The 24,143-nt window shown below is 39.7% G+C and overlaps 1 protein-coding gene across 13 annotated transcripts in view; it reads right to left on the reverse strand.

Moving 5' to 3' along the window:
• TENM2 (teneurin transmembrane protein 2) overlaps nucleotides 1-24,143 on the reverse strand; it is a 655,728-nt gene that overhangs the window by 594,115 nt on the left and 37,470 nt on the right. Inside the window, exon 1 of one of the 13 annotated variants that reach the window (XM_042025399.1) lies at nucleotides 23,839-24,052. The exons of the other annotated variants lie outside the window; for them this stretch is intronic. The gene's annotated coding sequence lies outside the window, so the exon portion shown is untranslated. Of the gene's footprint in view, nucleotides 1-23,838; nucleotides 24,053-24,143 lie in introns of those variants that run through there. 13 annotated transcript variants of the gene reach the window in all.

The raw sequence follows: 24,143 nt of genomic DNA on the forward strand, positions 1-24,143 counted from the left end.
AGGCACGTGCCCATTGGGCCACTGTCAGGCTTACTGGGTCATCCTGCTCTGTTAGAAACCAAGAATATTATCTAAAAGTCTGCACAAGGAGAAAAGAAAATAAGTCCATACTGCTTTACAGGTTAGAAAAACAAAATTCATACTTCTGAATCTCACTTCAATTTTTTTTCTATTTTGATCCATTCCCTGTACAACTCTTGTGTCTGCCTATGGGTGTCAGATAAATGGTAGAACAGACATAACACATACACACCCAGGCCTTTCATCAGTCAGGGACCATCCCTCCATGGCCTAGGGGAGGAAATTCCAGGGGTTCTCTAGTTTGTTCCAGCAAAGGGTGCAGCACTGGAGGAGTAGAGAAGAGCTGATTCAGGTTCACAAATCCTCCAACTAAGAACAGAGAGGAACAGCCTGTTGAATTTGCCTTCATCATTATTAAATTCAGTCTTCCCTCTACCAGGTTTTCTGCAAGCAGCAGGCTGAAAGATCACGTAAGAATATACATGGTGCTGTAAAGCTTGCAGAAATAAAGGATAGCCAGAATCAAAACAGATGAGCCCAAAAATCAGTGAAACCCCAACTATATTAGCATACAATTGCTCCTGATATGTAAAGTTAAGATTTGTTTAGAAACACCTTTGATTCAAAGACTGACAAATACCATTGCACCTTGAAGAGCTCAAAAGGCATGATGGGAACAAGTCTAAGATATGCCCAAAAACAGAGGCTGTAGGTACTGCCGTAGTCAAGAGAACCAGCATGGTTCAATGTCTTGAAAAAAATATGTCTGACAATAACTACTCTGCAGCCTATTATAAGCTAGGGAAAAAAAAAATTGTTTTAGTTCCTTAATGCTGAAATATAGTTCCTGTTCCAATATTCTCATTAGACTTAATTTAGTTTTGAAAAACAGAAACTTTTTTTCCATTTTAAATAAAAGGCTTTCATTTTGTTTACAAACAGCAGCAACAAAAACAAATATTTGCAAAGTAACTGCACAGAAAAACTAAATAGATACTAGCATTAGTTCTTGCTAATACAGAACACTAAGTAGGTTGCTTTAAATTAATTTAAAAATATTAATTACATTCAGTCACAGGACCATAAAATTAAGCAGTCTAATGTATCAACACTTGAAAAACACACTCGAACATGCTTCCCTAGTGAGCAGTGGCCTAAGCTATCAGCTTCTGTAAAATTCAAACACCAACACTTCCATCCACAGAGCTTCAATGACACCACTTAGTTAACAGTTCAGGGAGTTAAGAGCTACATTCCTTTCCTCAATCTATGGGCAGTTCCAGCCCGTCTCCTTTAGCTCAGGATATTGATGAGTATTAGAATGAAACAACTGGCAAAGACAAGTTTCACAGCTCTTGCTCAGAAACATGTGGGAGGTTTCGCAATTTATTTTTTATGCTGCAGCTACAGCTTCAGAAAGTCATAGGGCTGAACTCCAATACTTCCCTGAGAAGCAGTGAGTGTGAAGAACAGAGAGAATAGGATATCTATCTTTTGCTGCCCTCACCTGTAGGCAGGAGGCTTTGAAGACAGGGTGAAGACATGACAGTAGTTGTGCATCCTCACAGATTTTGAGTCCAAGTAGGAGAGGCCATTGTGCTTTCCTTGAACCATCACATTTCTTGATCACCCACCTGTCTGGGGTGGCTACACAGCGATGGTGTGGTATGGCAGAAACATCACAGGGCTCTCTCTTCTGATGGAAGAGGTAAAAGTCTTTATAAAGTACTGCTGCTGAACTTACCTGCTGTCCACTTTCACCCTTTTCCCGCCTTTCATCTATTTTTGGCTGAGTATATCAATTTTCTATCCTAATAAGTAAGAACATTTTATGAGTTACACAGTTACCAGAATTTGGGGTTTAACTAAAACCACTTCCGGTTTTGAAAAGCCAGTCAAGCTGCTGGTAACCCTTCCTTTTACATTTATCACATTATAAAAAGTTCCAAACATTGAAGCCACAGCTTGAAGTTCAAAGTTGCAGCCCGTCTTTAATCATCTATTAATATTACAGGAGAGCAGTTCTGGAATATTATGGTCCTTTAATTATGAACAATTAAAAATTATTAGCATGGCCACATTTTACAAATAACCCTGTGCTTTTACTTCAGCAAGGAGAATCAATGGTACACTGGTAAAATTTGGTTTGTTAAATCCACTGGAGTGGAGGTACTTGATAATTCCCTTTCAAACCAACTTTACAGTTTCCCAGCTGTCTAGTTCTCTACATTTGTAATGACAGACAAAGTTAAATTAAAAATTCTAAACCATCACCCTAGAGCAAAACCTGATAGAAAAGTGTAGAGCAATACTCTTTAAAACCAGTATCAAAATATATCCTAACACTATAAAGAAAACACACTGTAATTTTTGTGTGCATTTACTCCCCTACTCCTTTTTAACAGATGCAATTTTCATGAAGTCTAATCACAAAGCACAACTCAAATGGGTGTCTCGCTCTATTCTTTTTTTGAATAGTCTAATTCAATGGATCACAGCAATGAAATCTCGTATTCATCAGGCATGTGTTTAGGCACAGAGGTTAGATGTCACTTGTGTGATTGATAATGTTTGTTTTGTGCTCTGCTTTTCAATAACTCTTCACTTTAAGCAGCATTTTGCTTCTAAACAGGAGTGGGTGTAAGGACACTCAGCATAATGGAATGGGCCAGGTTTAATTCCCTTAATCACTTGGTCAGGGCAACAGAATTAACTGTCCACATCTGTTCCCTCCGAGCACACATGCTTAGTTTTCCCTCTTATGCAATAAAGGAGTGTGGGGTCATGATGCCGCATCTAGCCTGCCTTTTCCTCCAAATCTGAATCCACAGGGAACACCCACAAGCTGACTATGGATCAACACAGACTGATTTTGGACCACAAAAGACTTGTTATGTGGCAAAACCAGCTCCATCTTAAGCCTCAGGAGTAACTTCTTATATGATATGCCATATACGTCCAAAGAGAAAAGCAGAGCTGTTGTGTCAGTTGTAAACAGACAGGCAAAAAGAAAAACACACCAAAACCTTGATATAAAATGGTTTCCTAATGAAGATGCTATTGATAGACCACTAACACTGGAGTGTAACTGCACTCATAGTAAGGGTGATCTGTTCAAGACAATGTAATCTGGTAAAGATGACATTCAGCATCCTTAGTCATACTGACAGAAAGCTCTGGAAAGCTGCTCAACAAAGGCCAGGGAGGGCCAGAGTCAAAAGAAAACTTGGAAAGGTATCATTTAAAATGGCAATTAATTCAGACCCACTGTTTTGTGCTTCTGCCTTGCCTCTGAAACCCTGTGTTTCTGCACTCTGAAATCGTCATGATGGAGGTCAATTGCTCCAAGCCCCTGGTGGTCATAGAATGGTGATTACCACGGTGCTTAGCTCAATCTAGAGCCACCTACGCTCACCTCCTTTTGACATTTATATCAACTATGCTTGTTTAAGGATGAACAGACAGAGAATCCTAAGTTCAGAAAAAAAATCAACAAGAGAGTTCACGCTGGGAAACAAACACTGAATCACCAAAAGTGGAAGGGAGGAGTCACCAACAGGCAGGTAAGTACAGGGAACACAACACAAGTAACCGACAGGGAGCTTCTAGAAGTGACAAAACCCATTAATTTACAGGAACAGCTGCACTGTTTTCTGGTGTAAGAAATAAACTAGTTTTGGAGAGAAAGAGAAGAACCTTCTCCATTAAGGCCAAGGACGAACAGGATAGGCAGTAAATGCTATGTTTCACCAAGAAGTTGTTCTCTGCAACAGCTGTCATAAGAGATACTTGATGCAAAAGGAGGAACGGCCAGGAAAACCTGCAGGTCAGCTGACAGCTGGAAGGTGACAGAGAACTTCCGGAAATCATTTAGTTAAAAACTGATTAAGAATCTTTCTCCTTATTTACACCCTTTTGGCAACACTGCTGTTGTTTTGTTTGGATGCTGTGACTGCTTTCAGTCAGCATTTTGTCCCTTGCCTGACCTGAGCTAAGGGTGATTTGAAGACAGCAGGTTAAACACAAAATAATCCCCTCTCAAGGCTGTGGCAGTCTATAAAATGAGGCAGGAGGTAAGACACCTCTTAGCTCCCTAGTACATGATATTCCACAGGGTAAGCCAGAAAACCAGAGGCTGACCTTGTCTGTGCAGGAGCCCTGGAGGGGTGATGGCATCCCCAGGGACAGGGGAGCAGCCAGTGCTGCTGGAGAGCAGGAGGGAAGCACAGCAGCACTGGGGCATGGAGCAAGGCAGCAGGGAACACACCTGAGCTCCGGAATCCCTCGGGAGTCTGTTTACATCACCCCTCATCCTCATGGGCAGGAACTGCCAGTTCCTGCACAGCAAAACCCAGGACAGCGGCACTTCAAACCCATCTGCGAACCTCTGATTTTATCACCATAGCAAATAATAAAGAAGTGCAAATGAGGATGATAATATTGCTTGTTTTACATGCAGAAGGTCAGAGAGCACGAATTAGTCACTCTCCTGTGTAGGCCACTGCTGGCTGCCTGACGGGGAAGCACAGCCTACAAAGGGCACTATTCCCTCTCTCGGAGTTAAGTAGAGGCACGTGGTGCTGTGATTCTGCCTCATCTCGTCCATGAGCCCACTAACAGCCAAGCAACGTGTAGGAGAAAATAATCAACTACTGTCTGGAGATAAGCAACATTTTATTTCTCCAGGGAGCAAGTGGGGGAACCAGGATGCAACAGCTGTTTTCAGTCACACTTTTTCTGCCTTGGACTGCTCCCACTATACACACTGCCTTACTACGGCTTGAAAGGAGTTGCCTATATTTATAAATACAGAGAGATAAATAGCTGTGTCTGAGTGCATGTGTGCATCTGGTTGTAATGCAGAAGTAAGGAGAAAATATCCTTCCCACGCACATTAATGCAAATGCAAAGAGAAAATATCCTTCCTACAGACATTTATTTTAAACTGTGTGTGCTAGCATATTTTTATTTTAGAAAACTGATTACTTCATCAATGGATTGTGTCCTCACTGCACTTAGCAGTTTGGGGAAAAAAAAAATGAATTCAAATGTAACTCACAGGACAAACAAGTATTTATTTGAATTTTTAAACAGCTTGGCAATTTTTCTTCCCCATTTCCTACAATAATATAAAGCATGTTAAATGGAAAAACGTGTTAAAAATGCAAATCCTCTGTAAGTGAAAGCATATAGAAAAAGAATAAAGCTATTGAGCAAATGGTAAAATAATTTTTCTCCCAGCACAATTGGAAAGCAATGCTGCCAAACAGTAAACACACCTGCAAAACCAGATTTAGGGAATAAGTTAAATCCTCTGACCTGTATATTTTTGCAAATTGATCTAGAATTAATCCAGTGAACATTTAAAGATAGTGCTTACAACAACAGTTTTTCATAACTGGAAGTTTTAGGAACATTTGCTATGATATCATGACATGTACCTGAAAGAGAGATAGGTTTAATAGCATTCAGTCATCGCATAATTACACAGACTGTATACAACAACCACTGAACGATGCAGCTAAGCCAATTTAGGACAATATGCTCATCCACTAAGCTATTACAGCTTAGAATGACGTTCTTATCCACTTTAAAGTTCAACTTACCATTAATTGTTTAACACTAATAGAATTCTGAATAAATAAAGTCAACAAATTAGAATGCTATAGTTAATTGTAATTAATGTGGCTCTGTATAAAATCCTACTTCCATCAAGAATAAGATGGCAAAGAAGATAGCTTTGTGTTTTCCTAATGAAGTTTGAATTCTTCTACTGCAAAACAACTACTTACCACTACCATCTTCACCCAAATACAAAATGGTCAGATAGAAATTAACAATTAACAAAGAACATTTTGTAGAGAAAAAATATTCTTAAATCACAGCAAGGGCATCTGCATTGTAAGCCTTTCCACATATGTGTGAAGACACATACACAAATATATATATATTTATGTCTATCTATATATATAGTAAAGGCAATGCACCCACTCCAAACCCCTGATTTATAGGGTTTCCAATTGCAGTTTACTGTCTTCCTTTCCCCAGTCTGTGTTCTAGTTCTTTCTCTCAAGTTCCTGCATTCAACTCCAATCTGTGAGGGAAAAGCAAAACAAAACAACCCACAACAAAACAAAATCAAAGCCAAATAATACAAAGGATTTTCATCTTTATCTATCTGTCCAGATCTCTTGGTTATAGAATCACAACTGTAATCTCTAGTAAATGCAGACTCAATCAGACAGCGCAGTAATGCTGGGGAAGATCTCTCCAAGCTGTGAAATGTTATCGAATCTAAACAGACTGTTAAAGCTTCAGAATGTTCCCATCAAATGACCAGATGGGGATGCAATCATTCAAATCTCCTGCAACAGAAAGTGCAGCAAGACCATGAAATGTTTGCTTCTCCATCATCTGTCTCAAATACTGGGAAGGAAATATGAAAGAAAAGCTTCTTCTCGTGTGCCTCAACAATTCTGCATAAGAGACCATACCAAAAAATAGGTTCTTTGGTCAAATAACGAGCACTTGTCTGAGGCAGAGCTATTGCCATATATTTCGATATAACACCAGGTGTTTGACCATCGCTTGTGAAGCATTCTGAAGACTCCACATCAGACTACTCATTTCTATTCAGCAGGGCAGGAATCAAAGCTGACTTAAAAATCCATATAGCTATTGCAGCTTTTCTTTTTTAGTATTATAAAATACAGTCTCTTTGAGAATATATTTTCTGTGAACTGTGAAAGAATGAAAGAAATCCATAGTACGTGCAGTCTGAATCACACACAGAATTCCTATTTCTTGTACTTCTTGTTTCTGAACTGTATCACCTTTAACCAAGGTGATAAACCACACACCTTTTATTACCAAGCTCCCCCGAAATGATGTGCTTACTATGCAAATTTTAGATGATATAGATGATACTTTCAAGTGGCCAGGGTAAAGAAATACCTCATTTTCTTCAGATCTATCAAAAGAGTTGGCTGCCGATGAGATGAGATTTTTAAGTTCATTCATGGCATTTGCTACACTTACCACATCCTTATTGAGAGAGAAATCATGGCTAAGGGGGAACCTGCATTTTCAGCTGTGGGAAGGTACCAGGGAACAACTATCTGGGCTTCAATATTCCACTTCAAAGCACACGCAATAAATGAAAAGTCCACTAACAGAGAATGTGGCATTGAGAAAAATGGAATAAACCTTGCTTCACCATTCCATACAGCTTGGACAAGCCCAGAATTCAAAGTGCCAGTAGATTGAGATCAAGTATTAAAGTTCATACAGTGTGTAGGAAAGACCTGTGACAACACATTTGCTTTTAAAAGTTCACCCACAATACTTTATACATCTAATTTGGAGATGCCCAGGCATATCCCTGTGTATCCAATCATCACATGTACTTTATCTGCACAGGCTGCTGTCACAGGCTGTGTACTCACCCCCAGACAGACAGATATGTCTGAAGCAGAAAGGCCATCATGTTTTCTCTTGTTCTGTCAGCTTGTCACAGATTACAAAATGAAAACTCTGTTCTTATGAATCAGCATCCACTCTTAATTTCTCACACTGGGTACCATACCAATAAAACAATGAAGGATAGCATCCCTGCTTCAAGTGAGAGGAGAAAACAAGTCACCCTGACACCAAATCTAAGAATTCCTACCCTTCTGAATCAGCATAATCCATTCACCTAGTACCTGTGCTGTAGTGATTAAGTATATGAGGAGCAACTGAGGGAGCTGTGGGGGATCAGCCTGGAGAAAAGGAGGCTCAGGGGGGACCTTCACACTCTCTACAACCCCCAGGAGGGTGCAGCTGGGGGGTTTGGGGCCTGCTCCCAGGGAACCATCAACAGGACAAGGAGAAATGGCTTCAAGCTGTGCCAGAGGAAGTTCAGGTTGGACATTAGGAAGAATTTCTCACAGAAATGGTGGTCAGGCATCAGAATGGGCTGCCCAGGGAGGTGGTGGAGTCCCCATCCCTGGAGACGTGCAAGGAACAACCAAACGTGGCACTCAGTGCTGTGGTCTGGTTGACACGGTGGGGATCAGTCAAAGGTTGGACTCAATGACCTTGGAGGTCTCTTCCAACCTTACTGATTCTGTGATTCACACCATAGACCCAGCAAGGGCTACACCCCCAGCTGCAGGATGGCAGCCTTTTCTCTTATGAAGGGCATTATAAAGGCAACAGAGACTAAACTGAAGTGACTCCTGCTGTTGCACGTAACTGACCCAAGCAGTTCTGCCAACAGCCGGGCCTGGCTCACGCTGCACCAGAAAAAGGTAAATATTAGATAATAACACCATGTTATGCAGTTGGTTTTGACATGCTTTGGTCATCAGGCAGCAGTGTGAACTGCTCAACAGACAAAACACGTTCTCTAGTTTTCTGCATCACAGACAAGAAAAATCACAGAGATTAGGACCATAACCAATTCAGAGCCAGCAGGACCATTAACTCTGTGCCCTCTAACCTGCATTCCTGTCACTCTGCATGGCCGCAACAAGCAAACGCACCGAGCAACAGCTAAAAATTTGTAACCTTCAGTGCAGCAGCTGAGCAATATACAAATTTCCTGCTTTACATCTCACCTCGGACAGCTCCATAAGCACCACACCAAACCTATTAAGAAAACAACAGCTATTCCTTCTCAGAAAAGGTACTGGGTAACTTTATTACATTTTTCCCACAGCATAATCAAGGATTTAACAGTCACTGCGCAGAAATAATCGCTACACTGAAGATGTATGAGAAATCTGCTCAGATGGGTTTTGCCCCAAAAACGTGTATTGTCAAAGTGTAACAGGAAAGCAAATTAAAGAGAGAAATGTTTTAGAAAATGAGCAACTAAATTAATAAAGCTTTAAGCGTTTTTTTCTAAATTCTCTAACGTAATAGAATTATTTAAGACTTGCAGATTGCAGGTATTCATTTGTGTAGTTTTGCTACAGCAAAATGAAACATATTACTAAAGGAAACATAATGAAGTACACAGATATTTTTTCTGCAGTAGTTCTAACCTGATTTATTTTTAATGTGAAGAAACCTAATCTTAAAACAATATTTTGCACATATAGTACAATCAAGTAGTATACTGTACTTTGTACTATATTGTGATTTTGTTTTCTATCTGGAAGTAAGGCATAACCCCCTTTTCCAATTCATTGAACAAAAAATAATTTTTTTCAAATCAACCATAAAAGCAACTTAGTATCTGATGAAGACCTAGGGTCTTTTTAATACAGTAAATATCTGTATTCCTTTCCAGTTTTCAGATACAAATCTCAAACTAGGCAACAATATTTTATTATTAAAAAGCTCAATAGACATGATAGGAATTATCTAATTCAATAATAATCTTATAGCTAATACCTCCTCTTAACACAAATTTGTTTGAGACTCTCTCTTCTATCTTCACAGAACCAATAATCAGAAACTTTTTTTGAAGGAAATCATATGTATACATGCATATCCTTCCAAAAGCCAAACAAATTTATCTCAACACCAGAACAAAATAACAGCCTATGTGGTGGTGTGCTTCTCCAAAACACATCCTGAGAAGCAAAGGTTTTATGTAGGATTGCCGACCAAGCCTTCACTTGAAATATACTTTTTTAGTAATACCTTCACTCTAAACTACTGATTCACAGGAAAAGGTAGCTTCATCATGAGTTTTCTATTGGAAACTCACTTACTACAAAAATACCACCAGTTGATGATAAACAGATGAATGATTCACAAATGCAAATGAGGAAAAAATATTCTACAGCAACACATTTGATTTTAGCCACAATTTAGAAATGCGTTTACAAGATTGTTTACAAGACACGACACATTCCTTCCAATGTCCTTGAAAAAGTCCTTTACCTGAACATAAAAAGCCTGATCCATTAACACTACCACCACCCCCTGCAGAATACCAGCGCTGTAACAGCTCACAATAATGCAAACAAAAAAAACCCTACAAACTTACAAAGCCAAACTTGTGTCTCAAAGGCAGGTATTTGCATCACTGTGTTGCTGATTTAGTCATCTACAGTGAAGGCATTTAGTGGAAAACATCTGTCTTTCCACAGTGATACATTCCCTTGCATCATGCCCTTGGGCTGTCTGTGATGGCTGTTCAGCCAATGAGACTTCACAGCCCTGGCTGCACTTTCAGGTTCAAAAATGCCTCTTCCCTAACAAGTCTGAAAACCCAACTGGACTTCAACATCATGCATCAAGCTAAGCACCATCAATTCCCTTCTTCAAGAGCCTGACAGAGTAGGTGTGTTTTTCCCACAAAATCACTGATATACCTTCAATGATCACAGATCTGTCACCAGGGGTGGAAAATCCTTCCTAACAAAACCTGAAGAAATTATTACACATTTTGACAGATTTTTAAAACTAACAATTCAGTAGCCATTTGCTATCTGACCTTCATTAGAATTGTCTTCATTATCATGTTGCAAAAATCTATTACAATACTGACTGAGGCAATTAGTCACTAGAAAGCCACTGCCATGTACTCCAAATTCGAGAATCATCATTACCATTAATTTCAAAGGACAGCATTAAAAGAGACGATATCCAATATTTTACTTGCTAATTCTACTGTAATTTATATTTGAAAAGTATGTGGGAAGGTTATGCCAGCCTGGATAATCGGTCATTTTTTCTGAGCCATTTTGTTTTCTAGGGAAAGCCTCAGCAATATCTAGGGCATCCGGGGATACCTCAGTGGAATTCAGAGTTCAAGGAGCCATTCTGCAGTACTGATACAGTGGTACTCACAGAGGGCACCTATTTCCACTTTTAAAAAGATCAGTACTGATGCAATACAGGGAAACAAGGAGAGATTCCCTCACAAAGCTATTATAGCTTACATCTTTCATCTTGCTCTACTTCATGTGTGTTCCAGGGACTACCATGAAGACTTTGCTCCTCTTATCCTCTCCTCACGGTGTCCCTGTATGATGTAAATCATGATCTACTTTTCTGGGCTTTTATTTCTCACATCACATCCGTCACCAAATAAGGAAGGACACTGGCATTGTCTTTACATGGCATTTGGTGAAGTCTCAGCAGCTATTTGGATGCTGTTCTTAGGATATGTGATGCCAAATGAATTGTTTGGAATATACAGATAAGTATTACTGCAAAATTTCAACTGTGGAGTTAGAAGGCTGCTGCAGCACATATAGAACAGCTCAGTAAAACAGCTATCTTATGATCCTAGCTTCTTTCCATACGGTAAGGGCTTGCTTAGATAGGAAGCCTGAAAAGGAAAAAAACAGTTTAATGGAAACAACACAATATCCTACCTTGTCATTGCAAGGCTTTTTGTATCCAGGAACAAAATTTTTACCCTTCTCTAACTACCCTGTCCTACTCAGCTGTCCTAACTGAAAATTCGAGTTCAGTCACTTGAGAAATGCTTTTGATTTCTAAGAAACATACTTTGAGAAAAGTTGGAGGGTTTTTGGTAGCCATCTGTTTAAATCTACCTATTTCTATTATGAAGTGCTAGTCCAGTACATTGCAGAAAAATACAGCTGGGAGAGTTCCCACTGCAAAGTTGTCTAACCTGTCCCCTTAGTGCAGGACAATATCAATGGTAATGCTATCATCCCAGATGGATGGCTGGCTAGTCTGCACTGTAATATCAGTAATGGTGAGGATTTCACAGCCACTGCAGATATACTATGCTTTACTATTGTCATCATTTGAAAGGGGATTTGGGGTTTTGGGTTTATTTGTTTTCTCTAATTTCTAACCTCAGTCTCACTTGGTGAAAGGTTTACAGAAGTCCCATGGGAGAGCAGGGTTGTTCAAAGGGTACATGAAGTAAACACCTTTGCCAACTGTGGTAAAGACAAATCTTTCTGGGCTGGAATTCCTGCAAGAAAGTGGGAAAAGAAGAAAGATGAGAAGGTCTGAAGAGAAGTCCTGTGGACTTTAAAAACTGTGATGAACAGAACGCAAAAGCTGTAAAATGGTAGCTGGGAACTGAGCAGCCAGGTTAAGCATTCCATTCCAGCTATGTTTCCATGTAGGCGTACTGTCTCTGCCATTGTAAGTCATGACACTCAAAAGAGAAGATAACAGTGTCCTGAAAACAAGCTTTAACCGTAACACACGGACACAGTAAAGAGGAGGGGGAAAGAAAGTCCATCTCATGGTGAAAGAAACTACTCTCCACAATAAAACTGCAAATTCATCTTGCAAAGTCTTTGATAACTCACAGACATCAGACTCAGGGACAGCTATAAATAAACCACTTAAGAAAAGCAGGCAGCTCCAAAGTCTAACTTACTCAGTTTTCCAAAAAACATGCTTCCCATTGAGACACCATATTCCACTGTGAGACACTGTATTCCGTTATTCACGGGGATAATGGATTAAGTCGTAGGAGAAGACTGAAATAGTCCTTGTCAGGTGTGTCCCAGGAGTTTAGAGAAGCTCAGCTCTTGTATTCCAGAATTTCAGCTTTTAGTCAGCTTTTAGGACTGCAGACATGAGGAAGAAATGGAAGACAAAGTGACACTGGGATTTTAGTGCTGCCTACCACCCAGTTTTGATTTGGGGGAGGCTCAGGTGCTTCTGGCACCTCTATGGCATGGTCCTGGTCAGCAGGGAGGTACATCCACCCTGCTCACCAAAGAATTTCAGCCTTGGAGAATTTTAAAGAGAAGGGCTAAACTGACTAAACATTATTTGACCAAACCTGAGCCTTGGTAATTGAAAGAAGAATATGGTTCCATAATGTGGTAAAAGCCATCAGTGAATGGGCTATCTTGCTGCCACATACTTCCAAAATAATACAGCTGGCTTAGTTTTTTTTCAAAACACTCTTGTCCATGTTCAGACTAATCACAAAGAGAGAAGATAGCCTCTATAATAAAGCTGTTTATCTGAAATTAAAAATTGGATTAATTTTTTTTCCCTCCTACGCTACTCAAACATCATCCAACTTCTATCATCTTCCAAAACACTTTCTAATTGAAACGTTTACAATTAAAAACTAACAAAAAAAATCACAATTGCAAAAGGTGCTTAATTAGCAAACCCAAAGATGCACATCTTCCCGCAAAACTGATACATTTCTGGCAGTAAATCCAGTTCGCAAATGGACCTACTACAGCAGGTCTGGAAGGAAAGCAGAGTTTTTGAGCTGAGTGTGGTGAACTGACCAGCAGAATTTTGTCTGCTCTTCAGAGGCAACAGATACAGACCCCTATCTGCAGGACTGCAACAGCCCTTTTTCTTAGTGGAAAATAAACTTATTTTTCAATGCATTAGCTTATCCTGCAGCACTGTTTCCTTATTCAAGGAAGGATTGTTTTCCATAATACAAAAAGCTATTACAGATTTACTATGTGAGCAAACTGGGACATTAAACAATTGCCAAGTAGAGAAGATGAATAAACAGCTCTATGGACTTACAATTAATCAAAGTGGGAATAAACATCAATTCTTAACATTGAGCATTTAGCTATAATCTACTGGTCGTGGACACAAATAAGAGTTCATACACAACAGAAGAAATGTCAGCAAGTATACAACTTCTGGCAATAAGATAATTAGTCAACTACAAACTTTAAACTATACTTGTAAAACCTTCCCCAGTAATGTCATGGCTGAGGGGAGCAGGGTAGGGAAGAGGGAGAAAGGAAGGTGGAAGGGAGAAAAAGTACCACCATCCAACAAAGAGATTCCTTTTAGGGTCATAGCATAAATGACCACCACCTGACAGAGAAAATAAATAACCCAATCACGTAACACAGAAAGCATTATGTTAAAATACACAAGAATGTTCTTACGATGACTTCTGACACAGACAGACCTGTTCATAATAAATTTGGGGAATTACAGTCCAAAATATTCATGAATTGACTGAACGAAGTCAAATAACCCTTGGTTATGGAGCTTGCACCCTGGAGCTTTACATCCAGCTGTGTCAGACTTAAATGTAGAGTACATAAGTGATACGAGAAGGAGGACAGCAAGACATTTTTAAAGCATATTTTTGCTAGTTTACTATCTAGACCCAGTAAACAGCACACCAGCCACTGCTTCCATCTGCCATGCCTGCCAAGATCCTTTTTTGCAAATGAGGCAAGACACAGATGGAGTAGGACATAGCTGCTCTTGAACTACCATGAGAGCCCCGGGTTTCACTTCTGCTCGCACTGCTGAAATGGAAAGCAATCTCAAACCAAGTATTGAGCACCTTTTTCTTTAACCTCAGCAATTCTTTACGCAATGTGTGGTGCCAAGACTCATTTATTTTTTTTTCATTAAAGAAAAACACCTAGAAACAAGAAGTGAGCCTCCCTACCCAGCTAAAACTGTAGCATGTATAAGCAAGGTTTGATCCCAAGCCACTACAATCGCTGCTAGGCATAAATTAAGTTAAACTACCACAAGTTCAAGCTCATATATATGTTTGTTTCTGCTTAGTTTGAAAATAATACCTACTAGCTATAAATGATAGGTTCTGCTATGCCAATAGTAGGGTCTACTCAGTACAAAACAGCATTTCATTAGCAAAATTGAAGTGACATCTGACTATCTTTTAAGTGTCCTTCTTTCAAATGTATCAATTAAACTAAACTGCAAATGGACAACAATAGGGAAAATGTGTTCTAGTAGAGGCTGCCCTAAGCAGGTGATTCTTTCTCATGCACAGTCATTTGAACAACAGCAGGGCAATAATGACTATTTTCAGGATCAGACCCTAATAGTCAAACGTACCTAATTCAGGCTTAACTGTCATTTTCAAAGTGGTTTTATATTGCAAATTTAAAGACCTTTCTATAATACATGAGATTAAATACTTGTTTTCATAAAAGCTGCTTGAATATTTTTTGAATACCCACCAGGTTTCATCCTGACAAGGACTAACCCAGTCTAACTATACATCAGACTTCTAACACTTTGTTCCAGGGGCAGGAAATTTTCAATAATCAGAGACTCTTTTGTATCCAGGGCTAGATGGAAAACCTTTGGCAAATGGAGGCAGAACAAAGTAGCAATCATAGCAGCTTTACGAAGGATCTAAACCCCACACTTCATAGTGCTTCTCTTCTGCAAGAGCAAAGGAATGAGAAAGATTGTCTCCTTTGCAAGGGATCACCAGGGAAGTAGGGAATGGCTATCGACGTGGGGAGTATCAACAGACTCCAAATTATGACTTTTCCCAAGAAGACTGCTGAGACAAAGAGAATGACACAGACCTCTCTATCCCAGTATCCTTGCATGGGAAAAGGTCATATGGAAGCTGGCCTTAAAGTAACTGGGGTACAACTGTAAATTCTAATCTTGTAACACAAGATCTACAGAACTGACAATGTATAAACTCCAATGTTCACAGTCAACGAAGGTTATGGGCAGAGTGACAGGCATGAGAGGTAATGCATAAGATGCTGTGTAAAAGAGAAATCTATAAGGGCTTATATTTTGGATTGAGAAACACAGAGGGAAGTGATTACTGCTCCTTTAAAGGAAAAAGAAAGGCAATTTAAGCCTGGAGGTAGCTGATACAGAATGCCAGCTGAACTAGAGGAACTAACGGAGGCCCCTGGGATTACTGGAGAGATGGAAGAAGAGTTGCAGTAAGGTAATTAGAGCTTCAATAGAAGAATAAATATTCCACAGGCAATCCACAGGTTCTACTCACCTCTCACCACTTCTTCTCTCCAGCAGTGACATCTGCTTGTGAAAGCCAAGGGAAAGGTCTCTCTCATTCAACTCATTAGTTACTAATCCTCACTGGAAACACAACAAGGGACACACTACCAGGAGGAGCTGCCAGCTCTTCCCTCCACTGCTCTGAGGCAAGTGCAGGGCGTGGGTTCTCGTAGGCACTCACCCAGTAACAGTGATGCACTGGTGGAGCCCCAGGCCCTGAGTACACTTTGAGAGAGAAAGACACACCCCAGGGCAGCTGAGGCATTATTCAGGTTACTTTTTTCCCTGCATTTTTCTCCTTCTCCCCTTCTTCATGCCCCAGAGGTAAAGAGACTGCTGTTTATAGGCAGGCTGCTGAAGCAAGGGTAGCACCTTGCTAGGGAATGATCTGAAAGGAGCAGGAGGAAGAGAGCAATGACAGCAATCCATTGAGGATTCACTATCTCAGCTTTTTTCATGTGCGAGGCATTTTGGTTATCTACATTGTGATCTCAAAAAGACTATGTCTCTCCTTTGCCCTGCAATGATAAAACACAGGACCATGAAGATATTTCCACCTCTGAGAGGGCCTGCTTTGTAAGGAATACTGAAATAATTGTGACTTTGATAGCCTAGAAAAATGCTGCACCGAATTGTGCTGCATGTTCAGCCACTTCAGCACTGGTCCTGACCAGTGCCATGATTCTGAAGTATGTTATGTGCAGCTCCACTCTCATGTCATCTCTCAGCCTCAGGTATGTTGCACAGAGGAAAGAAGGTGACAATATTCTGGATTTCAGTCAGCATTCCTTAGCAGGTAAAAAAGCTGAAAGAAAAGAGAGCTGAATAAGCTTATTTTTTATTCCACAGCTGAGGCCATTGGTGTCAGCTAAGATTTGTACTGGAATACCACATACTTCAGAACTGGTTAATAAAGCTGCGACCTCTAAATTTAGCACTGCACTAAGAGACTTCTTTTCAGGCTGCTCTGTGCCCACAACAAGCAGCTGGAGAGACAGGGAAACAGAGAAGACTTAGGTTAGTCGCTATGCAAGGAGATGACTAAAGCCAGCTGACTTCTCTGCAAAACAAAAAAGGTTTAGTTCCTTTTGTGACCAAGGCTATACATAAATCTTTATTACTATCCTTGCTTTTTAGATTATTAATAATCTACCTGACAGTCTGCTTCTCATAAACCTTTCCTGAAAAGACTCAACTACCAAACATATGCATTTATTTCAAGTGACTTAACAGAAATACCTTTATACAGGTTTTTTTTCCCTCAAGGATTTTCCACAGCCAGAGATCCAAGACCAAGTCCAGAGGGCCATTAAGAATTGAACTTAGAGTACAGCTAATAAGAATTTTTCATCATCTTATAGGCATCCACTCATCTCTAAACAGTCAAGTTTCTTTAAAAACCTGTTCTGTATTGCGTCACTCTCAATAGCAATTTACAGTTTCCCTTAACTGCTCTTTAGCTGATATTTAGGCCACATGTTCCCAAAACAGAAGAAACTGATCAAAGCCATTCACCATGGGAATTTTCAGTATCTTCATTGTTACCTAGACCTCCATGTGTCACACGTATGTTTGCATAAACTCCATCATGTTTTAGGTAACTATAAACATGTTACAAAAACACCATAAACAAATCAAACTGCTACAAGATTATTGAAATTGCTAATCCACTTCCATGGTACTTTTGTATTTACTTACAGCTGTTGTTAAATGTATCAAGTTTCAACTCATTAAAATATTCTTCTATAAAAGAAGATTTACCTAAAACGTTACCCTGATTGGAAGGGGTCTGACAAAATAATCTTTTTTGTGAGACCCAGAAATAACCCTTTTGATTTCAATGCTCAGTCAGCTTTGTTAAAGTAGGAGCGAAAACTATTTCCGTATCCTTTCAAGGCTTATGTTCTTGTGGATGCTCACATTTGTACATTCTCATGCAAAACCAACACACCAACCAGAGCTCACTCTCCCAAAAACCATAGACAACGTTAAAGCATTTTCTTTGTGTCGAAACTATGTGGAGAAAAGTTAGAAGAAATGCCCACCCTAGAAAACATCCCATAAAAGAAAGGTCTATGTTCCAGACTATGCTCTTGCCACCTCCTGATGGACCACGACTTTCTGAATGTCCCTGAGCACAGAACCAAAACCAAATGCAGCAAGAGCCTGCACCTGCACATCCAACCCTCTAGCATCTATAATTAGGAACTAGGATGAAAAGTATCTTTAAAGTATCTTCTTTTCTTTTTTTTTTAATGCCTAATTCTCTAGTAATGGTCAATTAGGTATCCACATAGTGACAGCAGAACTGCAAAGCACTTGCTTTATTTGGTTCAGAAAACTCATTTAATGTTACAAGTATGAAGTGTACAACACTTCTCCCTTGGGAATGTACTTTTATATACTAGGAGGAATTTAATATTTACTTTATTTCAATTGACTTACTTTTCCTCCAGAATCTGAATCAGAGTATTTCCTGAAACACTGGCAAGTGTAGCAAGTAAATGGAACCTTATTTTCAAGATCAAAAAGCTTCTCTCTAGTGTCATTGTTATATTTCAACATCTGGTCTTCTGCCTTTCTAAATATTAAACTTTTTTTGTTGTCATTGTTGGAAAAGGTGCTTACCATTGGTTTAGCATGTGGTACAATATTGGAGCACACTATAATGATAACTTATTTCTTCTTTTTTTAGAGAGATTAGAAAAGTCACTAGGCCATTGCACACACAAAAAGCTTGGGAAAAATCTAGTATTTATATTTAGTAGGACTTTCTGTATTTTGCATTTTTACATCTAAGCCCTCCACTCCTACACAATGGCTTCATAAAATAATTTTTATAGTTTCCACTTACATACAGTCATCCATACCTCTTAAACTTAATACAAGATAGTTTTCTACAACACAGCTGACAACACTGTACAGAGCAACTCAAAACCACAGCAGAACCAACATTCCTAACTCAATTATTTAGGAAAAGTGACTTTCCTAAAAATTATCCCAAAAAATAATAATAAGTAAAAAAAAGAAAAACTCCTGTTCAGAATTAAGGGAACACACCTAAAAGTTCCCAGGAGGCATTGAGACTCTTACATAGCTAAGCACAGAAGTACTTACATGGAGATAGGCTTTGCTTTTGTACATGTGCACACTGGTGTAAAAAGCTTCTCTGGGTCTTTCAGACTGTGGTTCAAAAAATTTACACTGGCTGCTATCCCTGTGCCCTTACATGGCCCAGGAAAAGCAGGAGAAGACAGTTTTGTTTCTGTCACTTTCAGTGCTCCCCCCAAACAGCACCTGAAATAAAACTGCTCCCCCCAGGCAGCACCTGAGGTATAAACCATGTGCTTATGGTGCCTCTTCCAATGCAGAGGTCCAGGCCTGGGCTTCCACTGCTGCCTCTCCACGTACTTCACGTGCCATCTCCCACAAAGCCTTTATCCAGAAGCTATTTCTATCCTCCTCAAGTGTTTCACTGATATGTTCATTAAGGATTTTAGATAGGCTCACACCCACCCCTGTGAATAAGCCCTGGTGCTTTCCTTGCCTTGTGAGCTGAGAAACAGCAGATATATCTGGGGGACTGAAACCAATACAAAGCTTTAAAGGCAGCTGCTAAAGGTAAAGGCAGGGTGCCCCAAACTACTAGGAAAATCCTTCAAGAGCATCTATTTATACATTTTATACTATTTTAACACATATTTGTAGTTCTGAAGGGTTACAATTAATATTTTGGCTAAATGTGTTTTGGCTAAGAAGTCTCGTCAAAACAAAAATAGAATGAAGACCCTACTATCCAAAACCAAAAAGGGTGATACTCTATTTTTAATTTTGCCATATTGACTTGCATGATCATTAAAAAAACGCAAAACAACTCAAAGCAAACAAACGCAAAACAAAAATATCCCCAAAGCCACACCACCCTGCCTCAGTGAAACTTTATTTCCATTCATCAGAGAATAAAATGTATCTTCTATAAAATCTGTTTCTGAGGGAAAGAAAAAGGCATGGCTTAAGATCAGTTGTTTCCCTAACTATTGCCCAGAATGAATCTGAATACAGCCATTGGTGTAAGGCAGTGTATGCAGCAGATATCCATTCACAACCTGCTCAGCTAAACCTAAGTTTGTAACCCAATGTTGTGCAGCTTGTCACTGAAAATCTTATAATTACACCCCTATTTGGATGACTACTGGGTTATTAATGTTCAGCAATAAAGATGAAAGTAGACAATTTATTACTATTTGGCACTGAACGTCAATCAATTGAACTAAAAAGAACCTATTTAAAAAATAATAAAAAATTAATAATATCTAAGCCTAGCACGCTTCCTACTTATCCGAAAAGTCTATCTGATTATATTGAGTTAGTCGGCACGGTGGATTTAAAACAATGTATTTGAACTTCACCAGCATTATGAGATCCCAATGCAGACCAATAATTGTGAGACAAAATTGAGCTAACAGAGAATGCCCCAAAGTCTCTTTTCAATCCGTGTGTGGATTAGGGGAGGCTGTATTGCAGGGAACACGTTCCACGCTGCTGCAACCGCTCAGCTCAGCCACTCTCAGTGAGGAGCAGAAGGAAGCAGGGGCTCTTCGAGGCTGCAGACACAACCAGGATACAAAGTTGGTCCAGTCTGTGGCTGGAACAGTCTGACACAGCCAGAGTCATTTCGTACATCACTAAAAGCACTCTGTGCAGGAGCTGCTTTGTGCAGTAAGAAATTAGAAAGATGAGTCACCATCAGTTGGCATGAAGGCTCTGGATTGTGACACCTCTGGTCAGAAAGTGTGGACCAGCTCTACATGTACTGAATATCAGCAAAACCTTCTTGTCTGTTGTAGCACAGTAGTATTATATAAAACTGTTCTTCCTGATAAGGATCTTGTGAAATTGTAAGTAAAGTATAGTTTAAAAAAAAAAAAAAGCCTGGGAAAAAAACTTGCCATTTCCATTAAATATTAACCTTCTGAAAGAGCAAGTCAGGACTAAAACATCTCTTATCTTAATTAGTTTAGTAGAAACGAATTTAATTTATATTGTAAGGTTATATTTTCTATTACAGATCCAGGGCAGGGAAGGGCAAACTTTTTAGAACTATCCATTTATATAAAATAATATTATTGTTTAAAGGATCAGTTCAATAATTTTTTGGTCTTATCTTTAAGCATGGACTTCAGTGGTGCTTCTATGTGCATCTTTTGCCAAAAACATTAAGGATTGAGGGATTAAATTCACAGTAAATTGCAAACAAACACAAAACAGCTTTTCAAACATTGGTATATTGACTCGAGTAGTCTAATAGTGGCTTGAGCTTTGTCTCCATCTAATTTGACCTTCAGTTTAGTTTGACCTCTCAGACAAGAAAGTCTAGACATTGCCCTTGATTGAACTGAACATTTTCCCTTTTCTAGGTTGTTCTAAATAATTTTAAGCACACAATCAGTAATACAGCTAATACCATGACTAACAGTAAAACTGTTCACAGGAAATTTTCTTTGACTGCAGAACCAAAACCGTCAGTATTTGACAGGAAAATGCCAAAACCATGTCCATATATGAAACGCTGAGAGAGAGATATATATATATTTCAGAAATAAAACTGTTCTTTAAAAAGGCAAAGAAAAATAACTATTAGCCCCCTCAAATCAAGAACCACTGCTAATCTCTGCGACCTAACAAGAGAAAGTGCCTCCTCAATTCTTTCATGCACCTTTGACTTTCAGTGTGAAATATTAAAACTGAAAATACAGTTCAATTTAATTACAGGAAAACATCACTAATGATGTTCACGTGTTAATTCTCCCCATGCTACACAAGCAGTTGAAATCTAATGACACAGAAAAACCATTATTTTAATTATCCCTATAAAAAATAAGCACATAGAGGACTAAAATGTTATTGCTTCCTATAAGCGCTGTCTTAGTGGGAAAGGGTTTTTTAAAAAGCAGAATGAAAATTCAAACATTATCTGGACCAAAACTTTTTTTTAAAAAAAAAATAACATGCTGTAAATGTGTTAACAATTGGATTAAAAATTACTTCTTTGAGTTCTCAGACGTTGCCAGGACACTAAGAAATCACAGCTAGAAAAGTTTCCTCTCAAAATGAATTAAAGCTCAGACCTCATAGTTGGCTTTTTGAATACCACACAATCTATATGGGTGTAATGTAAGACTAGTTTTCATTTATTACTCAGCAACTAGAAACCTCAGCATATGGGCCAAGCCAAATTAATCATCAGCCTGGCCACTGATTTGCCAATACACAGGAAAATGATGCTCAAACACATTGTTTGTGTATATTTTAAATCTTGACAAAGCAAGAAATGTTCCTTATCTTTAGGTTGTCATCCCCTTGTAAAAATTGATTTTCCCTAGCACTTATATAAGCCCCTTAGAAAAGTACCAGTCATTATTCTGTACAGTGGTTGTGTACCCATTGAATGACAAACAGAAGTGTCTTGAAGAAAGAACCATCTTTCTCAATTCCTCTGAAGTTCGAAGAAAAACTTCTGAGTCTGTACAACCAATGTAAACTATTACACTTAGATAAAGTAACCACACTAACAGGTGATGCTACTTTTTCATGAACTCTGCCCTTAACAGAGACTGTGGTTTAACTACAACAGATTTTAAATAGCATTTCATAAAGTACCCTGTGAGGATGTTAGATGGCTACACAGACTTACTGACAGCTTGTATTCTGTATTGTTTCAGGAAAGCTTTATATTCTTAAATTGCTAGAATGCTACTACTTCTAGACTTTACTTCTCTAGGACATATGCATTTTGAATGTCTTTGATCTTACATAATCTTCTAACTACACAACTAAATCTTATAAAGGAAGTCTCCTTTAAGTCTGTGTTCCTGCATTTCAATTTGTTATAATACCTGTTTCCTCCACATAATAGAAGATTCGGTAAATTTAAACAAGTACAAGCCAAACATTATATATAAATATTTAAATATTTATGCACACACATATGCACACACACAGAGAGTACTTGCCATTACGTTCTGAGCCTTTTAGAAGAACAGAACACTTAAGCATGAAATTTAAAAAAGGCATAAAAAGCACATATTAAGACATCAGTACTATTAAATCCCTTAAAATTGCTACAAATAAATGTTTACACAAGCATTTACAAGCATCCTAACAAGAAGTGTTGAAAAAGGAGTCTGGTTCAAAGACAGAGAGTTTAGAGCTCAATTCGCACCCATGAAGCACCTTATTAAAATTTCAGTCTGGGTGTATGCAGGAGACAAACCAGCATCTTGTCAAAGTGCCACTCCACGGCAGGTCTAGCAGGGACGCGCTCCGGTGTTAGCACACACTGGTACATTGTCTCGGCGCTGGATGTGATACACGCCAGCAATCTCTGCCTCCACAGCCAGGAATTTATTATTAACAGCAATTCTGAAACAGCTCAATCGCAGGGCTATGTGAAACACCAAAGCGCTTCTACGTTTATTACCTTTGCAAACAACAAAATATCACCGTCCCTCAGTGCTTCCCGCAAATCTGCAGCAATGATGCAAAGCAGCATTTTTTTTTTAAATTCCCTTTCGGAATACAAATGCCTGCCTTCTCCTATTGCTGCCTTTTCCTAACCGAGACGCACTGTGGACAATAGTTTCTGAATCAGCGATACCTTCCCACACTGTTGGCAAACACTGAAGAAATAAATAATAACATTGTGCTACAATCCCGGAAGGAAAACGGAAAAGAAAGTAAATAAATAAATTAACAATCAACAGCTTAAAAAACAAAGACAACATTAAAACATCGTGAAAATATAAGAAATACCAGCGGTCAAGGATGAGGATTAATGGGCAGAAAAGCAGCAGCGGCACTTATTGCAGAGGCACAGAGAATCCTCCTTCCCTGGAACTCATGCAACTAATGACCTCTCCAAGTGCTGAATTCCCCGGCTCGGCACAAGCCCGCGCACTGCCGGCTGTGGCACACACACATCCCAACTTGTCAACTCCACTAACGCAATTACAGCGGGGGAGGCAGGAGCCACAGAGCCCCGGGAGCTGCGGCTCCGCCGAGCGCGGAGTGCAGCGGAGAGGGGAGGAGAGCCCTGAGCATGTCGGCAAGTAAGAAGTGAAGAGCATTTACCAGCAGCGGCGGCGGCAGCAGCAGGTTGAGCAGCCCGAGCGCCTCTCACCGTCTCTGGGCGATAACTTCGCACCGGTGCGGATTCCTTCAGTGCGGAGGGGACACCCCTTCCTTCCCTGCCCTTCCCCGCCTTCGCTCTGCTCTCGCTGCGCGACCCGTCCCTCCCGCCAGGAGCGGAGCGCCGGGAAGCGCCAGGAAGAAGCGCCGGGAAGCGCCAGGAAGCGCCGGGAAGCGCCGCAGCCTCGCGCCGCCCCCGGGGAGCGCGGGAGCCGCGGCCGCGGGGGGAGCGCGCCCGGCTGAGGGAG

This window comes from Corvus kubaryi, unplaced genomic scaffold (genome assembly GCF_017639235.1).
Source record: "Corvus kubaryi isolate FWS band 111438036 unplaced genomic scaffold, C.kubaryi_AGA036_p1.0 37270, whole genome shotgun sequence".
NCBI classification, from domain to species: domain Eukaryota; kingdom Metazoa; phylum Chordata; class Aves; order Passeriformes; family Corvidae; genus Corvus; species Corvus kubaryi.